At 37.0% G+C, this 8,678-nt stretch overlaps 1 non-coding gene across 1 annotated transcript; it reads left to right on the forward strand.

The window, feature by feature from the left end:
- Window positions 1–1,578: 1,578 nt before the first annotated feature.
- Window positions 1,579–1,685, forward strand: LOC141669184 (small nucleolar RNA R71). The gene has a single exon (XR_012553475.1). It is a non-coding gene; the product is annotated as a small nucleolar RNA R71 (small nucleolar RNA).
- The last annotated feature ends 6,993 nt before the right edge of the window (window positions 1,686–8,678 follow it).

Raw genomic sequence — 8,678 nt, forward strand, 5'->3', positions numbered from 1 at the left:
ATCTTCTGTAGGGAATTTCATTGCCTTGAATACGTTGAAGGTCACATCCTGATCTTGGACCCGCATAGTAAGTTCACCTTTTTGCACATCTATCAAGGTACGGCCAGTAGCCAAGAAAGGCCTTCCCAAGATTATGAGAATCTTATTATCTTCCTCAAAATCCAGAATAACAAAATCTGCAGGAAAGAAGAGCTTATTCACCTTGACGAGCACATCATCAACTATGCCCCTTGGGTAAGTAATGGAACGGTCAGCCAATTGTAGCGACATGTATGTGGGTTTTGGATCAGGCAAATCCAGCTTTTTAAAGATCGACAACGACATCAGATTAATGCTTGCTCCCAAATCACAAAGGCACTTGTCAAAAGTTAGATTGCCAATGGTGCAAGAAATGGTGAAGCTTCCTGGATCTTTCAGTTTTTGTGGTAACTTTTGCTGCAGAACAGCGCTGCATTCTTCCGTGAGAGCAACAGTTTCAAGGTCATCCAGTTTCACCTTTCTTGAAAGAATAGTCTTCATAAACTTCGCATAACTAGGCATTTGTTCCAGAGCCTCAGCGAAAGGTATATTGATGTGAAGTTTCTTGAACACCTCCAGAAACTTCCCGAAATGTCTATCCAGCTTTTGTTGCTGCAATCTCTTAGGAAAAGGTGGTGGAGGATAGAGCTGTTTCTCCCCTGTATTAGCCTCAGGCAGAGTGTGTTCAACAGTAGTCTTCCTTGGTTCCGCCGCTTTCTCCTTTTGCTTAGATTCTTCATCTCTAATTTCAGCTTCTAATTCTTTTGCCTTTTCAGCATCAGCCACTTTTCCAGACCTTAAGGTAATAGCCTTGACTTGCTCTTTAGTTTCCTTCCTGCCTGGTACTTCCGTGTCACTGGGAAGAGTGCCAGGTTGACGATTGAGCACTACATTGGCTAATTGACCGATTTGATTTTCCAAGTTCTTGATAGAAACCACCTGACTCTTGCACAACAGCTTAAGTTCCTCAAAATCAGCACTAGTAGGTGCAGCTGTACTTCCCTGTTGAGGATATGATTGCCTTGTAGCATACTGCTGTGGTTGCTGGAATCCAGGTGGGTTAAACTGTTTACTCACTCCTTGCTGATATGGTGGATGAATAGCATTCTGATTATTCCCCCAGCTGAAATTTGGATGATTTCTGTTGTTAGGATGATAGGTCGCTGGCACAGGCTGCTGTTGTCACTGATAGTTATTCACATACTGAACAGATTCGTTGACAAGAGAACACTGATCCGTAGCATGAGAACCTGCACAAAGCTCACAAACCATAGCTATTTGATTAACTCCATATGTAGCCAGAGAATCAACCTTCATTGATAGTGCTTGGAGCTGGGCTGCAATAGCGGTGGCTGCATCAACTTCCAGAATACCTGCTACCTTGCCTGACGTCATCCTCTGCGTTGGGTTTTGATGCTCATTTGCAGCCATCGTCTCTATAAGATTATACGCCTCAGTATAGCTTTTAGCCCATAAGGCGCCTCCAGCTGCTGCATCGAGCATGGGTCGAGATTGGGCCCCCAAACCATTATAGAAACCAGTGATCACATCCAATCCGGCATTCCATGATGTGGACATTTTCTCAACATTTCCTTGTAGCGTTCCCAAGCCTCACACATAGATTCTGTAGGTTGCTGCGCAAACTGAGTAAGAGCACTCCTCATAGCAGCAGTCTTTGCCATCGGATAAAACTTCACCAGAAACTTTTGTGCAAGATCTTGCCACGTAGTGATGGACCCAGCTGGTTCAGAATGTAACCAATCTTTAGCCTTATCCCTCAGTGAGAATGGGAAAAGCCTCACTTTATAGCCTCATCAGTCACGCCATTATACTTAAAAGTGCTGCAGATCTCGACAAAATTCCTTATGTGCATGTTGGGGTCTTCAGTTGCCGCTCCTCCAAAAGAAACAGAATTCTGCACCATCTGAATAGTGCCCGGCTTGATTTCAAAGGTGTTAGCTTGAATAGCCGGATGAAGGATGCTTGACTGAATGTCATCAATTTTAGGCCGAGAAAAATCCATCAGAGCTGGATCAGCTTGAACAATACGATCTCCCATGTTTACTGGTTCTTTCTGCTCAGTTCCTGAATCCGAATCCTCAAAATCTAACTTCTCCGGAATATCAAGAACTTCGTCTGTCTCCTCAGCTGTTTCTAAAGTCCTCTTGTGAGCACGAGAACGAGTTTGCATAAACGCTTGCTAAAGTACCTGAAACACAACCGGAAAAAATAAGTAACTACTACGTCCTAATCACTGAGTCCTAATGACCAATGATGGTAAGTACATAAACTAAACAAATACGCCGAGTCCCCGGCAGCGGCGCCAAAAACTTGTTAGGGCGAAAACACGCACTAATATTCACGCAAGTATACGCGTTCGCAAGTAATATAGAATACTTTCTAGTTCGTTCCCACAGAGACTCAGACTAAATTATTGTCTAATTAAACTCACTCACCAATGTATGATTACTTCTCAATGTTAAGACACTAACACTTAAAATTGTTGATTAAATATTAACTAAAATTAACTACTTAATTAATCACTTAACTAACACTTCAATTTATCAATAATAAAACACTCATGAGATCACAACTTCATTATTACTTCCTTCTATAGCCATTGTTATTACCTTTAGCATGTGACAGTGATGATATTAATCGAATAACACGAAACTGATAAAAGCCAACTTTCATTGTACTAATACCATTCTACCAAGCATCCACAATTAAGATAGAAGTTGAATATTCATCAATTATGTTGAGTTCCTATATGTCTACAGAAATTGACAACACAGCGATTTAAACACAAGTTATTCCTTTTGATTACATAGGGCAAATAAAACTGTTAGAGTTACCCACTAATCATGCACAACATACATGAACCTATGCTAGCATGGCAAGTTCTAAATCTCAAGATCCACCGTCGCTTCACAAGAGATTAACACCCTATCTTATATGTTCGCGACGCATATAAGACGAATACGCACAACCAATACTAGATATCATGCAATCATCACACACTAAAGTATTAAACAATTAACTAAAGAATTCCATAATAAATCCGTTGCAACCCCATGATCACGATTAGCCCATAATAGCACTTATCGTCATCATGGGTTCATATGAAATCATGATAAACAAACACAAGAAAATAATAACTAAACTAATTATATTAAAACAGAGTACGTCACAAGAGTAAATAAGTTCAAAGCAAGAAAACTAGCATCCAACGTTATAACGAAACAAGAATCACAAGAAGATATGCTTCCTCTTCGTTGCGGTGTGCTAAATCGGTCTTATTCCTTATCTCCTTCGCTTCTTGCGTAAAAATACAATCTTCTTCAATCCACACTTGTGAAAACGTCTCAAATCTACTTATATAATAGTCCCATAAAACTCAGATTACATAGAAGTGGAAACCAAACAGAAGTAGAAGTCCTAAAATAATCTGTCTTTTTTCCCGACCCTACGCGGCCGCTCAGCATAGCTGAGCGGGCGCTCAGACCTCTACTGGAAAAAATCTGATTTTGCTCCGTTTCTTCACCGTAATCTGCCCGTTTCTTTCCTCTCGCAATGGTGAACATAAGCCAAGGCTTATTCTTGATGATTCCTCCCCCGAAATGCAACTAAAACCCTGAAATGCATAAACACTTGAAAAACGCATCAAATACACAAAATACTTGATTTCAAGACACCAATTTAAGCCATTTTAAGACGTTCTAAGTGGTATAAAATGCCACTTATCAGTTCATTAACTTTTCCTTTCCATTTGTCTTTGGGATCAATCTCAAATTGTGATCTTGTTTTGGGCTTTGATGCCTCATTATTTGACTTCTCCTTGATCACAATGCCTTTTACCTTAGGCCTTGGAGGTTTCTTTGCAATAGAAGCTTTTGGCTTTAGATTTTTCTTTTCAGCTTTAAATCTAGCTTCTTCCTCCTTGAGATTTTCTAAATCCATTCCTGGATTATGTTTCAGAAATAATCTTCTAGCAACTTCCTCATCAAGTGTCTGAATCTTGGGATCTTTATAGTAGATAGTAGTTTGTTTTCCCTTGAGCTTCAGAGTTTAAATAAACTTTTGAGAATCTTGACTTCCACCTTGTATCAGAACATTAGGCTTTGTCATCAGACTTTGCTCATCAGAACTTGATTTTAGATTTTGAGTTTCAGTACTTGCTATCAGATTTTGAGTTTGAGCAGCTTCAAAACTTGTCTTCTTCTGAATAGAAGATTTGCTTGCATCAGTAATTAGTTTCCTTGAAGAAACCTTGCTGCTCTGCCCTTTACTTTAAACTTGACATCTACCCTTGCTAGGGTTTCCCTGGTCATCAGCTTCATCATCTTTCTTCTTCAGTATTTGATCATTAGAGCATTTGGACTTAACTATCTTGTAATAACCCCAATTTTTGGAAATTTTTGAAACCCTTATGAATAGTGTTTTTGCTGAATGAGAAAACTGTTCATGCCACGCTATGTAGGGGTTCTGTTATTGATCTTATGGGATATTATTAGTACTCTAGGTGGTATATAAGTGTATGTAAAGATCGTCAGAATCCAATTCCGAACACTTTGATTTTTCCCGGAAATCCACAATATACGGAGAGAATTGAGTATAAGGTAACAGGATAAAAAGGATTTAAATTAAAGGATTATGATAGAGGATCATAAAAAGGAATATAATGTATTGAGAAAGGTTAAGGGAACCTAAGTAATAAGATCCCGGGTATGATCCTTCAAACGATAAACGAGAACGAAAGTTAAGCGAACCGTATAACAGATCAGCGGTCATTAGGCAAACGATTAGGAAGCTAATCAAAGGGATTAATGGGAGTGATGTCATCCAGCCAATAGAAAGAAGACAAGGAAGGAAGGATGACATCATGAGGATGAGGTAAGCATGACATGGGAAGAAGGGAGGTGTGGTTGATTAAGGACCACACAAATTCAAGGGCAAGGTAGTAATTTGCTAAATCAAAAGCAAAACCAAGCCAACCAAGCTAGCAAATCATTTCATCAAGAATCAAAAAATCAGCCAAGGCATTTGTTCATCACCTAGCTCTCGGCTTTTCACTTTTTTTTCAAAGCTAAAATTCTCAAAATCAAGATCCAAGCATCCTTAATTGGTAAGAAAATTCCCTAACCATCTTTATGCTTAGTTATGGCTATATCATGAGTTTAAGCCATTAATTCTTTCTCTAGCTTCTCCATTTAATCAATGAAGAAGACAATGAATAGTGTTTTCAAGTTTTTAACTTGAACTTTTTCTTGTTTTTCTTGAAGATCCAAGCTTTCCTAAGGCTTCTCCAAGCTTCTTAAGGCTTCCTAGCTCAACCCACCACTTCAAGGAAGGTATACCATTTCCAAACCCTAGGTTCATATATATTATAAGGTGATTTTGATGAGTAGGATGTTATTGTAGCTTGTTGTTATGATTTAGAGTTTGAGATTTGGTATGGTAGTGAAATGGAATGGTAATTATTGTGGTTTTGATTTAAAAGAACTTAAGAATGATTAAAGTAAAGTTTAAGCATAAGTATGAATGGTTAAATTGAATTGGTTGGGGTTGTTATGATGTGATAAGGATGGAGGATGGTTGTATGTTGGATTTGAGGTTGATTTGGGTTGTTTGTGAATGGGTTAAAATTTGGAAATCACGTAAACATAGCCGTCGTAACGTCCGATTTTCTTTGGACTGTTTTTGTGCATAGCATTAGGACCCGAGAACCCCCTGCTAGATTATGACCACTGCCATGTTTAGATAGCTCATGTTACGAGCTTCGTTTTGATATGTAGTTCGTTCGATTCCGATTTACGGTTTAGGAGAAACGACCGTTTCAAGTAACGGCGTTTCGCGAACGAAACTTTTTCCCCTCGCCTTACTTTGAAATGTAGGTTAAAGACCAAAAAGGGTTAATTAATGCATGAAACATTTATGGTAAGTGTTTTAGGCAGTTGGTAAGTCACTCGCGAAGGAATCGCTTTAAAACTCGTAAAGGTTAAATTATTAAAAATGATGGAGCCGAGGGTACCCGAGTGACTTAAGCGAATCAGTGAGCGCAAAACAAGCGTTAGAGTCTAAGTTAGTTAAAGTATAGAATTACAAGTGATTTTGGTTTAATTCCAACTTACTTGTTGTTTATAGGTTACCAGACTCGTCCCGAGCCATTCGTAACCCCCAGTCGCTCAGGCAAGTATTCTATCCGTTATACTGTTGTTGTGATGAATACACTTGTATATGCATTATCTTGCGATAGATGCATGTTGGTTATTTAGCAAATTCTTGCGATATATTGTAGCATGTGATATGGTATATATGCATGCCTGTTTCATATTCTTGAAATATATATATCTGTTGGTTCAGTTGATAATACCTATGCTAGAGGATAGCGGTATCTTGCATATACCCTTAGTATAGGGACCCAAAGGTGAAAATATTTTCAAAAACCGGGAGTCGAGGATCCCGAGTAGATTTTATATATATGGATATGGATATTTATATATATATATATTTATATATATGTATGGTTATAGTTTTCTAAACTATTAATCGAATAAGGTTTATTCGATAACTTGAAACTTTATTTTATTATTAAATATTATTTCGAATATTATTCGAAGGCGTATGACTCCTTTTATTATTTAATGAATATTATTTGAATATTCATTCGAGGGTTATGACTCAGTTTATTTTATTATTTCAATATGATTTGAATATTCATCGGAGGACTTATGACTCCTTTATTTTATTTAATGAATATTATTTATAATATTCATTCGAGGGATTATGACTCAGCTTATTTTATTTATTGAATATTATTTGAATATTCATTTGAGGATCTATGACTCCGATTATTTGCTGAGATATATTCTTTATTTTATTAAAGAATAAGATGTCGATAATCAAACTTATTTTCGATTATTCAAATGAAGATAATACTTTCATATAAGTATATCTTTGGTTATTTAATACTCGTTTCAAGTATAAATTTTAATACTTCTACTTCAATTATTTTTATAAAGACTATTCTTTATGGGAATATTATTTAATTAATAATATTCAGATATTTTCTAATATTCTGGGGACTGATTTACTTCATTAAATCAGCCTTACTCCAAACACTCTTTAAAGTGTTTTCGAGTCTTCAAAATGATTTTTAAAAGTCAGAGCGGATCCCAAAACTCATTTTTATATTTAAGATCTTCCTTTTTAAAGGGGATTTAAATACTCGCTCAAAACCTGGGAAATCCGGCTCTGTGGTGTATTTTATATTCGCAACAAGGTTGCAGATTTGGTAAATGAATTGATTACTTGCCCAACGTTCGGGAAGTAAGCCCCTCTCATTGAGTCGGCATAAGCGACAGGCCGAGGTACGGTCTATTATTGTGTAAGTGGCTCAGTGGGAGTCCATCAAATGCATAGGTGGCTGAGTGGCAGTCCAGCATAGGTCTTAATTATGACCAGGGTGATGACCAGTGGGGAATTCGTCCATCTACTAGTAGAAAAGGTTACTTATTGGTATCTTTGCCTGATCAGCGAGATATCGGGTTTATGCCAAAATTCTTTTCCTTTCCAAAATTCATTGGATGTTTTAAACTCTGTTCATACTTTACATAACAGAGGTTCCAGGAAATGTTTAAGAGATATATATATGTGGATATATATATATCGGGACTAAATAAAGTATCTCGTAACTTTATTTCATTCAATAATATTTCAAAGATTGAATCTATTCAAATCTTGTCTTGTAGTCTCATCTATGTGATGAACTTTTGAAACTGATTATAACTTGAACGGTGGTAGTTCAAGTAGTATTTGGGAAAGATATAAGTATATTGGGGTATTTGGTAACCTCATCTTTTAAACTTATATCTAATTAATAATTGTCTTATGAATGACAAAGATTTTCAGAAAAACGTTGAGACAAGGTTAGATATATGAGATCACCTTGCAACGATATTTTTTTATATATACAGTTATACACTGGGATTTTGTGTATATTATGCATGGAAGAGGACTTCCAAGATTTTGAAAAGTATATATGTATATATATATATATACTGAATATTTTGCGACTTCATCGCATTAAGATATCAAACTTGGTTCATTTCTTTTGACCAAGACTTTCATGAGTATTATGAGTAGGCTCATATATTGTAAATCATTATACATATTATTTTGGTGGGCTTGCTGCTCACCCTTGCTTTATTTCTTCATCACACAACAACAGTTAGGAAAGATGGCCAGACTCCAGCAGACCCAGCGCAAGCACGTGGGAAGCGTCCCACGTCTTCCCGTTGATGTCGTAGCTGCTATAGCTGCAGAGGTAGATCTATTGTAGATTAGACCATCTACTTTTGAAAATCAATTATGTATAATTATAACTTGTGGCAGATAATGGCAATCAACTGTAAATTTATCAAGTAATCATTTCGGGTTGTAATAATTTTTAAATTGTGGATTCAAAGACTTGTACTTATTTGAATTTCATCTCTGAGACTATAACGGGTTGTGGTGTATGTTAGTGTGGGGTCACAGCATAAGGTTGGTTATTATTAATTAAGTGAAGTGATATTGTGGAAAGAAAGACCGTGACGACCCGGATCTGGGGGTGTTACAGAAATGGTATCAGAGCCAAGCGTTATAAACCTCAGAGATGA

Source organism: Apium graveolens, chromosome 6, assembly GCF_009905375.1.
Source record: "Apium graveolens cultivar Ventura chromosome 6, ASM990537v1, whole genome shotgun sequence".
NCBI classification, from domain to species: Eukaryota; Viridiplantae; Streptophyta; class Magnoliopsida; order Apiales; family Apiaceae; genus Apium; species Apium graveolens.